Genomic DNA, 14,702 nt, shown 5'->3' on the forward strand with positions numbered 1-14,702 from the left:
GGGGTCGTGTTTCAGTGTCAGACTGAATGAAGAAGGTTCAATTCAGTTTGAGAGATGTAATTAAAGCTACTAACCGGCACTAACAGCATCTCCCTGCAACACCAAAAGCTTCAAATGAAAAGATCTCAAGCAATCACTCATCCATAGAGCAGTGGAGTCTGGTGCTTTTCAAGAGTGCAATATCACAGATCACTCATCTATAGCAGAAGGTCAACTAAGATCTATTTTTATCTACATTTTTGGTGTTGGCAATCCTGCTTCAAAATGCTGCTTCAAACTGTTATTCAAACTGTGAAATTACTAAATGAAAATAACTGACAAAGTTCAGAACTATGTTTGCAATATTTGAAAATATTAAATAAATAACTGTGTCTATATCTCTGAGCCGCACTCTGCGTTCACATATCACTGTTTCAATTAATGGCCACTTTCCTGCGAGTAGCGCTGTAGCATCACAAAACACTTTATTTGTCACATTATATTGTGAACACGGCATGTAGCACCAGAAAAACTAAATCAGTTCAGTGAATTGACTCGTTCAGACAGTCCAGTAAATTAACCAGTTACAACAAACAGTTCACTTATATTTAGCATTGGGAATTTCCAATTTCATTGTAGTGAATCGGTTCGTTCAGGTGAATCATGTAAATGAACTAGTTCACATAAATGATTCATTGAGTCACTTGAGCCCCTGCAGCCTTAATTGGACATTGCATTCTTTTTAGATTGAAATATTTAGTGAATTGCTGCTGTTTATTACTATATTTAGACTTTTAGCCTATATAAAATAGGGTTTTTCTTGTTTATTAGTACATAGTAAGTAGGGATTTGCGATATATCGAATATTCACAATATAATCATTAGACTGATTTCATGATCCTTTCGGGCTGCACAATTAATCGAATTAAGATCAAAATCACAATATTATAATATGTGATTATTAAACTGCAAAAGGCTATGATTAAAGACAGATAAACATGATCTGTCGGTGCTTCAGAATAAATCAGGTGATGTGCTGTTCGCACGGGACTCGTGGGTTTAAAACTTCTAGAGCAGTTCACATGCATTGTTAAAAAAAAGTACCTCTGGTTCAAACATTCGCACAATTGCAATCAATAGAAACCACTACAAGTTGGGCAGCACTGTGGCTTAGTGGTTACCACTGTCACCTCACAGCAACAAGTTCCTGGTTCGAGTCCCAGCTCAACCTGGACTTTCTGTGTGGAGTTTGCATGTTCTCCTGTGTTCATGTGGGTTTACTTTGTGCTACGGTTTCCCCCACAAGTCCAAAAACATGCAGGTTAAGTGAATTGGAGACTCTAAATTGCCCAGAAGGTGTAAGTCCCCCAGCCACTGGAGGTTGCGTCAGGAAGGGCATCTGTCAAAAAACCTGTGCCAAGTCAAATATGCGTATCACGGATGGTCTGCTGTGGTGACCCCTATCGGAAGCAGCCGAAAGAAGAAGAAGATTATTATTATACAAATCTACAAATGCAGCATAGTATAACAGAAAATGAGATGACAGTGTTTCACCAGATAAGGAACATTTTAAACTGCACACTGCACTTACAGTGTCAAAATAAAAGCTCCAGGTGAAGGTGTAATAAAAAGGACAGAAATATATTTTACTTAATCTAATCCTCAAAATAATAAATCCTTGTGTTCATTTTGTGTAAAACTGTGGGGAAATATAGATTTTATTCAGTGCCTTTATGTATGAAGTGATGGTACCTCTGATTTAAAAAATCACTTTTTAGCCATTTCAGAGCAAATACATAATTATCAAGATATTGAATTTTGTCAATATGCTGAAAAATATTAAGATATAATTTATGTAGCCATATTATAACTTTATACAGGTCCACAACAAGAACATTCAGGTTTATTCATTTATATGTTTAATATCTTGATTTTTACAAGTTAAATATCAATTTATACTATTATAAATGAATTTATTCTTCAATAAATGTGAATGGATACTGCTGATTATTACTTTTATTCAATGAAGTTACAATAATAAGGGTATTTATTGTCATCAGTGTTTTTTCAAATACAGATCAGTGTCATCGATTTATTTTTGACTCATGCTGCTCACATCTCGTGTAGACATAATGTTAGACCACCTCTAAAATTCTTTTAAATTAAAACAATATCATATTCATGAAAGATTCATTTCTGCTATTTCACAAAAGTGCACTTCATTTTCAGATTCAAAGCTGGTTGGTGTGCAGAACGCTCCTCTGATATTGTGTCACGGTGGCATCCATGATTTACGAGCATCGAAACGTCTGGCATATGGCAAGGGATTCCGAGTCATACAAACACGATCCTGATCGCATCTTGTCCCGAGAGTAAGATCAAAATCCTGTCTGTCTGTCTGGAGTATTAAGTGCTGGAGGAGAGCGGCGTACAGACTGAAAGATGATTTGTGGAAGGGGGTGAAAAAGGAGGATTGCGTGATGTAAATGGAGAAAGAAGAAATGGAATAATAATGTGAAATTGTAAGGTGACAACTATGGGTTCTGTCAGAAAGCAGTGAAAGAGATTCCTCCATGAGCTCAGTGGGGGATTAGTGCATGTGAGCCCGAGGCACGGTGACATATGTGCTATTATTTATAGCCAGCAGATCCCCTGAGAAGCCCAAGGGCTACTTACAGAGGTATTATTTGAAGACCTCAAGACCTGTTTGGACCTTTGTCAACATCCAGTATTTTTCTTCATGATAAACAAATGTCAAACTCCTCAATCGAGTTCAGTACAAGAAGCGATTAACCTAATCCAACTGGGTTGTAGTAGGGCTATGTTTATTTTTTCAAAATTCATTTATTTTTTCTCCCAAATTCCATGTTTTCCTTTTAATAGTTTTTTCTGAGTTCATTGTTTTAAGTTTCATGAACAATTCCTTTTCAACAAACCATTGTATTATTTTCATCAAATGAAGAGCTTATAAACAGATCCTAATGGCACAATCTAAAACATACATTGGAGTTATTTTTTGTTGATGTCATATACAGGTCCTTCTCAAAAAATTAGCATATTGTGATAAAGTTCATTATTTTCCATAATGTAATGATAAAAATTAAACTGTCATATATTTTAGATTCATTGCACACCAACTGAAATATTTCAGGTCTTTTATTGTTTTAATACTGATGATTTTGGCATACAGCTCATGAAAACCCAAAATTCCTATCTCAAAAAATTAGCATATCATGAAAAGGGTCTCTAAACGAGCTATTAACCTAATCATCTGAATCAACTAATTAACTCTAAACACCTGCAAAAGATTCCTGAGGCTTTTAAAAACTCCCAGCCTGTTTCATTACTCAAAACCGCAATCATGGGTAAGACTCCCGACCTGACTGCTGTCCAGAAGGCCATCATTGACACCCTCAAGCAAGAGGGTAAGACACAGAAAGAAATTTCTGAACAAATAGGCTGTTCCCAGAGTGCTGTATCAAGGCATCTCAGTGGGAAGTCTGTGGGAAGGAAAAAGTGTGGCAAAAAACGCTGTACAACGAGAAGAGGTGACCGGACCCTGAGGAAGATTGTGGAGAAGGACCGATTCCAGACCTTGGGGGACCTGCGGAAGCAGTGGACTGAGTCTGGAGTAGAAACATCCCCGCATTCCCCAGGTCAAGCCACTTTTGAACCAGAAACAGCGGCAGAAGCGCCTGACCTGGGCTACAGAGAAGCAGCACTGGACTGTTGCTCAGTGGTCCAAAGTACTTTCTTCGGATGAAAGCAAATTTTGCATGTCATTCGAAATCAAGGTGCCAGAGTCTGGAGGAAGACTGGGGAGAAGGAAATGCCAAAATGCCTGAAGTCCAGTGTCAAGTACCCACAGTCAGTGATGGTCTGGGGTGCCATGTCAGCTGCTGGTGTTGGTCCACTGTGTTTTATCAAGGGCAGGGTCAATGCAGCTAGCTATCAGGAGATTTTGGAGCACTTCATGCTTCCATCTGCTGAAAAGCTTTATGGAGATGAAGATTTCATTTTTCAGCACGACCTGGCACCTGCTCACATTGCCAAAACCACTGGTAAATGGTTTACTGACCATGGTATTACTGTGTCAATTGGCCTGCCAACTCTCCTGACCTGAACCCCACAGAGAATCTGTGGGATATTGTGAAGAGAAAGTTGAGAGACGCAAGACCCAACACTCTGGATGAGCTTAAGGCCGCTATCGAAGCATCCTGGGCCTCCATAACACCTCAGCAGTGCCACAGGCTGATTGCCTCCATGCCACGCCGCATTGAAGCAGTCATTTCTGCAAAAGGATTCCCGACCAAGTATTGAGTGCATAACTGAACATAATTATTTGAAGGTTGACTTTTTTTTGGTATTAAAAACACTTCTTTTATTGGTCGGATGAAATATGCTAATTTTTTCAGATAGGAATTTTGGGTTTTCATGAGCTGTATGCCAAAATCATCAGTATTAAAACAATAAAAGACCTGAAATATTTCAGTTGGTGTGCAATGAATCTAAAATATATGAAAGCTTAATTTTTATCATGACATTATGGAAAATAATGAACTTTATCACAATATGCTAATTTTTTGAGAAGGACCTGTACAGTGCTGCACAACACAGCATCACAGTATTAATGAAAGCATTGATGAAAACTTTTATTCAGTAAAGTACAATTTTCTGTACAGTTGTAATATATTTATGTTGCAATTTCTTACATTTTAAACTGACTTTTTATTTTGGCAGAAAATCTAATAAATATTTTTGATGACAGCTTCAAACCTCCATATGAGCAATTCGCTATATGGCTGAATGTGCTAATTAAACCACAAAAGGCTGTAACTTAATTAAACGAAATATACAGTATAGTCTGCATGTGCTGCACGCTTCACAGTGAATACGTGCTCTGCTCTTTGTCATCTACACACACACACACACACACACACTGAACATGCATAATTTTAATGATGCGGTGTGCTCGGTGTATGAGCAGCCGCCTTCATACATTCACATAGAAGAACTCAGCCTATTGTATTCCATTTTAGTAATTTATTCACATGTTAATTTTATCCCAACATGTATTCTTGAGAATGGACAAGACATGTCCTACATAAAATGTCCTCTTTATGTTAAAAATCAAAAAATTAATAATAATAAAATTACTGAAAATGTTAACCCTGAAGGAAATGTGTATACTCAGGGCTTTCATTACTTACTGTATATTTTTAAATAATTTAATTCAAATTTTTTTTAATCCATGTACTTGGACGGACATGTAACTTAACCTGTCCACAACAAGCGGTCACAATGTTAAATTGCCTAAATATAAAATGAAAGTTAGGTAATCCCATTGTAATAATTTCTGTTAGAATTGAAGAATGATTTTGGCATTATAGTTGCTTTAAATGAGGGTGGAAAAATGACTCATATATATATATATATATATATATATATATATATATATATATATATATATATATATATTATCACTTAACTCCTTTACTGAACACTATTTAAATAGCATGCTAATAGTGTGTCTGATGGAGTTGACACAAATGACAGTAAATATAATTATGAAGTGAGTAAATGTCAATTTTCATGGTAAAAAGGTGTTTTTATAAAAACCTGTTCCCACATGGTTCATTAGCTGACACCTATGTCTACATAACACATCTATCCATTTCAAATTAATTTAGTATAAAAAAAACATTTTGTCCCTTATCTTAAGAATCAGTGCCAAATATGTGAAATTCCATGACATTCTGCACTTTCTAGTGGATTCCATTTTTATGACTGGGTTCTGCCATTCTGCCAATGTTTTCCACATCACAGAAGTCATAGCACCCTAGTTTGTAGATAAATATGGTGATGTGTGTGTTTGTACATTATTAACCGGCGTTTAACTGTAACTGTGCACTTAGTTTAGAACGATCATAAATTACTGGATAGCAAATAATGTTTACTCCTAAACTAATGCTGCCCTCAAAGCCATGAGCCTTAACTAACAGAAATATGAGGCATTCATTTGTGATTGTACAATAATCAACAAATGTAGTCTGATCAAACGAAGGCCTGCAGCAACTAATTACTAATGTAAATAATTGACAGAGAATTTCATTTTCAGTTGAAAGAACAATTTCATAAATAATTGAAGTATATGCATATTACATGCATAAAAGCAGATCATGAGCATAAAATGTAACATCTTTTTCATGTGGTAAGTGGTGTTTTTCCCCAGTAAATACCTTACATTTTACTGTTTTTATTACAAATTCAAATTCAACAAAGTATTTCCATTTCTCAAAACAGTCGCCATTAAAGGAATAGTTCACCCAAAGAATTCAATTCTTTCATTATTCACTTACCCTCATGCCATGTCTTTATTCAGCAGAATACAAAGAAATTAGAAACATTTTGAAGCTCTGTAGGTCCTTATAATGTAAGTAAACAGGTGCCATCGGGCTGCTGGCTATTTGACAGTCCAAAAGTCACATTTAGGCAGCATGAAAGTAATCTACACGACTCCAGTCGATCAATGAATGTCTTCTGAAGCAAACCGATAGGTTGGTATCAGAAACAAATCGACAATTAAAACGTTTTTAACTTTAAATCAATGCTTCCACCCAGCGCTGTATTGCAGTTTGAAATGAACTAACTCTTGCATGATGTTCGTTCCTCTGTTGTATACAAAGCGTGCTTCCGACTTCTTGCGTGAATGTGCCATTGCGCTTATGTCACTGATGCGTGGACTGGTGGCATTAAGCAATTTCAATAAAGTTTGTTTCTTACACCAACCTATTGGTATCGTTTATGTCTAGACATATATCAAGGCTCTATCACTCTTAGCAGAAGATACGGGGGTCCCAGAGCACCAATAATGGGTCAAAGGTGTAAAACTCTAACTTCATTAAGGCCAGGAGACTAATCTATCTGTGTCAAAGGCTACTCGTCTTAACAGCAGAGCAATACGTTCCTGTTGGAATATTTGCTCAGGCATGTGCCATGTATTTTTATAGTGTGTTACAAAGTCCAAATCAACACAGTTTCATGACAATTCGTAATAAATCTTACATCCTTTATTCCCATAGAGACCAACCAATGAACAAAAAGAATTTCAAATCGATACAATACAGGCATCATATTTTAGTTAGCCTCTTACAAAGAGTGTAACAATTCACTTATCTCACAATTCACTTCAGTTCACGATACTGAACTCAAGGTTCGGTTAGGACCATGTAAACTAAGCCTGAATCAAGAAAAGTTAAGATTGAAAGATGTATTATTATTAGGGCTGTCGATTTAACGCGATAATAACGTGTTATTAATTTTACAAAAAATGCAATGCTTTCCTGAGAAATTCAAGCTTGTAGTACCACCTGTTTACTACAGAGGGCAGTAAGTGAAATTTCAGCTGTGTGAGCAACACACAGTTTATTACAGTGAACAAAACATTAACAACTCTTCAGCGGCCACACACACACACACAAACATGCGTTACGTTCTGGCGTTCAAAACACTTGAAGGAGCGCAAATGCGAACCAAGGGATCTCAAGATGTGTTTAAAGATTGAGTATTAAACTATATTTAACTTGACACAGTGACCTAAACATTTTACTTTTATGACGCAACACACCTGAGACGCTACAGAAGCATGTCTGACGCAAGTCGTATGGTCTTTACCTCACAAATATTTAATTACCAACAAGGTTAAGGAGGTGTCATTTAAACTGTTACACCGTTTTTACCCAGTCAATCTTTATTTAAGAAACATGCTCCGTGAAATAGATCTACTTTGCTCCTTCTGTAATGCTGTAGATGAATCTGCCCCTCACATTTTTTGGGAATGTGTCCACGCTGTAGTAGTTTGGAGAAAATGTTGTTTATTTGTACTTACCTCTATTTTAACTAGTTTTTCTTTGCTTTAAAAAGACATTTTATTTGGTTATCACAGTTTTGATAACTTAAGTTCATATTTTCTGATTAATCTGTTTATTTTTCTTGCCAAGTTTTTTATATATAAGTGTAAATTTATGTCTTTAAATGTAATGATTGTGTGAAGTCAGGTGAAGGCAGACGGGAGGTGCGGATCCAAACGCGGTGCTTTATTGACAAACAAATAATGAAGTACAAAATGGGAGCAAATAAAAGGACCACGATGGGTAAAAGAAACTAAAGACTAGATAACATACAGACTGGGTGCGGGTAATGAAACATACACGAAGGGTAGGGAGATCCACGAACGGGTTAACAGCGGGGAACAGGAACAGCAGGGAAATCCTCGGACGAACACGCAGACAGCGAACATAAACTGTGAACAGCAGGAAGAGAGGTTAACAGCGGACATGTAACGTAATACCAACATACAACGTCAACGAAAGACAAAGGAAAGGGGAAACAAGCGGGTTTAAATAGACAGACATGGTGATAACAAAATAACAAACAGGTGCGGACAATAACACAGAGAGGGCGGTGATGAGTGAAACAGAAAACACGGTACAGACAACAAGGGATCGTGACACGGAACGTGATAAGTGAAAACGGAAAACACGGGACGGACAACACAGGATCGTAACAATAAATTCCCTATTTGCACTTTTTTGTAAAGACTTGAAATATTATTTAAATACTCTTTGTACCTCCAACAACTCCAAAGCATTTAAACCCATTGCACTATGTAATGAATATAATGTCTTGGCATTATTGTAAAATATATCTGTAGTACTGTGTACTATGTATACCCCTGGCTTGTTTCTAAATAAAAAAATGTCTGACGCAGGTGTACATTGACGGTCCTTAAACAAGCCCTCATAATAAATCTCCAACTGATTGACAAATTCACTTGTGAAATGGATTGCTGTGACCTGTATGCCAATGATTGACTTATGATCAATAATATGGTAATAAACAATACATTGTATTCTAAAGCCGCTTTTTGTATTGACTTATTAATGATTAACTCTTCTGCTACAAGAATGTAATGCATTTTAATTATCTGAATATTTTTTTATTTTATATATATATATTTTTTTATATTTAAAGATAACTATGTATAATTATTTCATCATTATATATTGAATTATTGTTATATGAGGGGCTTCTCAGCAAATATTTGTATATGCGATTAATCGTGATTAATTAATCGGGACATCATGTAATTAATTCGATTAAACATTTTAATCGATTGACAGCCCTAATTATTATTATTATTATTATTATTATTATTATTATTATTTTAAATACATGCAAAACAGTTCACTTTATTTTAACACTGTAAAAAAAATCCTGTTAAATTTATGGTAAAAACTGGCAGCTGTGGTTGCCAGAAATTCACCATAAAAAATACGCTAACCACATTTCATGCTTTACGGGATGTAATTTTGATGCCGGTATATTTTATGGTGCATTACCATTGTTTATATTATTAAATGATAAAATGTATCCATTAACCTTCTGAAGCTGCAAAAATCTTCTTTTCACTTTATAATGTATTGTTAATCTCCGTAGTAATTACAGAAGAGCACATTATGACATGAAGTTCATCAATAAACCAATAAACATGTAGAGACCGCTCAGTGTCACTCACACAAATACTAAACATGTGAAATTAAAATAATGCAATAAACATTAACTAAACATTAAATATTACACAGAACACCCCAATGTACATAACTGATTTAAAAATAAGAAGAACATAACTATTCCCATAACATATAATGAAATGTATTGGTTCACGCAGGAAACTCTGGGAACGCCCATTTATTGTTTTTTTTATGTAATTTTAACAATAATGTACCGTAAAAAGTACATGTACTCTCTTGTCAAACATTTAAATTTTATTGTTAATTATAAAGAATATCGTACTTTTCATATTAAATGTTTTTTATTATTTTTATTTTACTATAATACATGAATTGTCTTATTATATATATTTCAACATTTTACCATATATTCTTATATATTACTGTAGCATTTTTACAGCATTTCCTTTCTTTACTGTAAATGTACTTTCTTAATTTTAATAGAAATCTATTAAAATTAAGAAAAAAATGTACAGTAAAGAAAGGAAACGTCACCTGTCCTGAGAGCTCCCTTCCTGTCAGGAGAAATTGTGTGGAAATCGTCGGTGCTCCTGTGGTTGTGGCTCGAATCAACTGCGAGGAATTTCGAGCAGGCTTATACCCTCCCGATCATTTTTAAACATGTTAAAAAAATTTGTATACTTCAATTTGCAAGGTGTGTGCGGATGAACAAGACGATTTGACAATCTACCTGAAGTTGACCAATCAGGAGGTGGAAAAAATCACATCACAAACCAGTTGAACTTTGGAAAGAGCAGCAAGCCCTGTACGATGTGTCACACAATGTCTGCTATAAGTGTCTTCAGAGAAAATAATTTACATAGGATCGCTCAAAAGTTACAGCTATCGGGTGAGCTGCAGTGCATTATAGCTATATATGATGAGTGTAATTCCTAAAGGCTTTTTATTCATTCACACACACCCTAGCTAGGTAGATGGGTAATTGTTTATACAGTAGATGATGTCATCACTAGAATAGAGCAAAAAATAATCATGCAATTGCATCAGAATTAACCGGGTCATAAAGTTGTGTCTGTACGATAATCAGATAAACTGACTGTCCACGGGTCTGAATGCTTGATTCTGATTGGTTGACAGGCATTCTAAGGTGTGCAATTATTTTCCTGTAAACGCATGGATATGAGGTAGTTCCAGGTCTTGACATAACGGTTCCATATCACTTCACCAAATAATTTCAGTTCTTTCAGAGAGCCGTACAGAATACCACAGCAAAATAACCAATTAAAACAAAGTACATTGCATAAGAATGACAAACAATGTCTAAAATATCCTACATTTATTTCAATTTCTGTTTCACTCTCACAAATTCTCACACACAGACACACACGCATCCATGGGAGCAAAGTCAGCGCACAGTTGTTTAGCAACGGAAAAAAGCCATATACAAGAATAGCGACACTCACTGCTGCTGAGAAGTGTGCTTAAATTTACATCTTCCCAAACTCAATCCATTGATTGAGCCGAAGCCACTGTGTCAGATTGGTTGGTCTACCCAAACTTTACCAAAATTGTTTATCATGCAAATTGAATTTTGATGGTACTCTCTGTAACCAATAATTCACTGCACACAACATATTATGGTCAGCACACACCATGATTATTGCAAGTGAATCTGTCATTAATGTATTCTAGGTTGTATTTCTTCTTGTTTTGTTCATGGTTTTCAAGCATAAGCTCATGTCACACAACTTGTCCACATTGGCATCTGCCTAATTTGTGAAGCTACCAAGAAGTGACAGCTGAATTTGCCTCAAAGTACCGTAGAGCTTGTTTGGTTCACAGAATTTGACATCAACGACAAAAGATATGGCAATCGTTTTCTCCTCCCTTATGATATGCTTATATATTTTGATAAGCATGATTAAATGGTTAGCTATGCAAGAATATATGAGTAGTTGAATTTTTGTCTTTGCGTTTAGTATTGTTTTAAACACCTGTATTAGATGGCACCAATGTTCTTGATTAACAGCTCGAGGATATTAAGCTGCCATTCATTCATTTCTGAAGTTTACAAACTGCTAAGTAACACACTCAATCAAATTGTGACAGGATGTGAAAAACACTGAGTTGTCATGCAAATGGGGAGTTGATACGGATAGCAACTTTTTTCAAGATTTCAGGTTAAAAATGTGCACAAAAACAAGAGAGTATATTTTCCAGTTTGCACCAGCTTACATGCAGTTCTCACAAATCATGCTGCAATGTGACAAATAATTTTAAACGCACAAATATTCCATGTACTCTGAATTTATATGAGCTCATTAAAACTGCAGGTAGTCTATAACAATTATATAATAATGTTTAAAATAGTTTTAGATGAAGTATGGCATGTCACACTGCTGTCAATGCTCGACGTGTTAACTTGACAAATACAGTAGCTACAATGTAATATGTAATCAACCTCTGTATATGATATTATGCAGTTTCAAGTCAACAGTCTTTGTATTTCAAGCACTGTACACAAATGGAGCATTATGTGCATATATACACTGCATGCCCTACTAATAGGCAAGTGAGTATTCTGATCTTATTATTTCCATGCACATTTTCCAACTCCAAACCATATAAACTTGAATGATTATTGGAGGAGGTATGTATTTGTGTAATGAGCGAAGGTGTGGCAAAAGTGACTAACACCTTATATCAAGGTGTGCATAATATTAGGCAGCTTCATTACCTCAAATGGGGCAAAAAAGAGATTTAACTGACGCTGGAAAGTAAAATGGATGGATGTAACACTCTTGAAATAGCTAAACTATTGAGGCAAGACCACCGGACAATCAAATGTTTTGTTTGTTGGGGCGCAAAAAACACATGGAGAAGAAAAGGCATAAATTTAATGCAAAAGACTTGAGAAGAATTAAACGTGAAGCTACCAGGAACCCACTATCCTCCAATGCTACCATATTCCAGAACTGCAACCTACCTGGAGTGTCCAGAAGTACAAGGTGCCAAGTGTTCAGAGACATGGCCAAGGTCAAGAAGGCTGAAACACAACTACCACTGAATATATTCACAAGATTGGGCAAAGAAATACCTGAAGACTGATTTTTCAAAGGTTTTATGGACAGATAAAATGAGTTACTCTTGATCGACCAGATGGATGGGCCCATGGCTGGATCACTAATGGACACAGGGCACCACCTCGGGTCAGGTGCCAGCAAGGTTGAGGAGGGGTACAGGTATGGGCTGATATCATTAAGGATGAGGTTGTTGGACCTTTTTGAGTTGAAGATGGACTGAAACTCAACTCTCAAAATTACTGCAGTTTCTGGAAAGTACTTTCGTCAAGCAGTGGTACAGGAAGAATCCTCAGCATTCAGGAAGGCCATGATCTTTATGCAGGACAATGCTCCATCACATGCATCCAAGTACTCCACTGCTGGGCTAGCCAGCAAGGGCTTCAAATGCCCATATAATGACTTGGCCCCCCTTCCTCACCTGACTTAAATCCAACTGAGATCTTGTGGGCCCTTCCCAAACACATGATTTACAGTGAAGGAAGACCTCTTTGAACAGCATTTGGGAGGCTGTGGTTGCTGCTTCAGCGAAAGTTTATCGTGAATATATAAAGAGACTGAGATGGATGGAATGCTCATGGCAGTTATTGAAAAGGACGGTGGCTATATTGGTCACTAAATATTTTTGAAACGCAAAAAATGTTATTTAATTGTCATTTTATGTTACTTATTTGTTGCACCTGCTCTAAAAATTAAGAATAAACAATTGAGTTGGGAGAAATTATTTTTGTAATTTAGTTGCATGTGCACACTTTATATATTCCCCTGAGAAAGACAAAACTCACTTTTTCTATGTTAAACATTCAGGTTTGATGTTCAATAACATTTTGGATTGACTGAGAGCATTGTGTTTGTTCAACAATAAAATTAATCCTGAGGAATACAATTTGCCTAATAATTCGGCACGTAGTGTACATAATGTCCCGAAAAGTAGATATAGCAGGTTACCACAGGAGATTGCAAACAGATTATTCATTTACAGTTGTCAGAATTGTATCGTGGCTCATTTACAGGACCCCCACTGAGATTAGCATGAAATATCGATCATCTAACGGTGTAATAATCAATCAGATAAAATATAAAAACTGAGATTGAGACGCCACTGCACAGACTGCAGCCTCGCCCGTTTCAGCTCAAAAACGATGTCGAATTTCACATTCTCAAGAAAGATGCAAGACCACTTCAACAAAGTTATTAGTGACGTCAACCACTGCATGTTCTCCAGATTTGCTGTAAAATGTTCTGTGGCTGTGGCTCCAGATATAATTGTCCATCGGTCAAACAAACGTCGTTTTCTTACCTTTGATGTCGGGCGTCGAATCACGATCATCCTTCGATCTTGTAGTCAAGTTTATCCTTGGATTTCTCCGGAAAGTTTAATTTCCACTCGTTAAACACGATCCATGACGACATAATATCCACAGACTAACCTTCCGACCAGAAAGACATCTTTTAGCTGAATTCCGTGTGCTGTAGATGCCGCTGGACTCTACATAGAGTCAAGAATCACATCCCGCATCCCGACCAGCACCGTATTTATCTGGATATACTGACTTTCAAAGCATCTTTCCCTAACGTAGATCATTAACTCAATACAGAGGCGATATGTCGACTGAATGCAGGATAAATGTATTAAAGAAGAAGGAAAACACAACGCGACGCCTTTCTTTCTCGTCGAGAAAACGTGCGTACGAGGATGTGATTTTTGAAAATGAAGGCAAATCCGCTTATTTGTCGCTTCGGGCAGCTGCTGCGGGATTCTCTGCGGCACTCACACGGGGAGGGGATTCACTAATCCGGCGAGAAAACAGCGAGCGACGGGCGGCTTTCCATGGCACAAGTAACACGCTCCTCTCGCCAAACTATTACACAGCGTAACAGGGCTTGGACAAAATTAATTATGTTACAGGTCCCAGTCATAAGACCTGAGTGACAGATTAATGTTTGCCTGAGAAATCAGGAGAAAGACAAAACACAAATGAGTGGGTTTCCACAGGCGTGGGTTGTCAGAGTCTTTATTAAACACATTTCATTTATTTTATATTTTTTCTTCAAATGTAAAAAAATATGTCTTCTATATAATAAATGCATATTTCACAAATACCATACA

At 36.4% G+C, this 14,702-nt stretch overlaps 1 protein-coding gene across 2 annotated transcripts in view; it reads right to left on the bottom strand.

Moving 5' to 3' along the window:
• lrfn2b (leucine rich repeat and fibronectin type III domain containing 2b) overlaps window positions 1–14,281 on the bottom strand; it is a 175,906-nt gene extending 161,625 nt beyond the window's left edge. Inside the window, exon 1 of one of the 2 annotated variants that reach the window (XM_052098723.1) lies at window positions 13,893–14,281. The gene's annotated coding sequence lies outside the window, so the exon portion shown is untranslated. The remainder of the gene's footprint in view (window positions 1–13,892) is intronic. The other variant, XM_052098724.1, reaches the window with a different exon arrangement.
• Between the last annotated feature and the right edge of the window lie 421 nt (window positions 14,282–14,702).

Source organism: Xyrauchen texanus, chromosome 30 (genome assembly GCF_025860055.1).
Source record: "Xyrauchen texanus isolate HMW12.3.18 chromosome 30, RBS_HiC_50CHRs, whole genome shotgun sequence".
NCBI lineage: Eukaryota > Metazoa > Chordata > Actinopteri > Cypriniformes > Catostomidae > Xyrauchen > Xyrauchen texanus.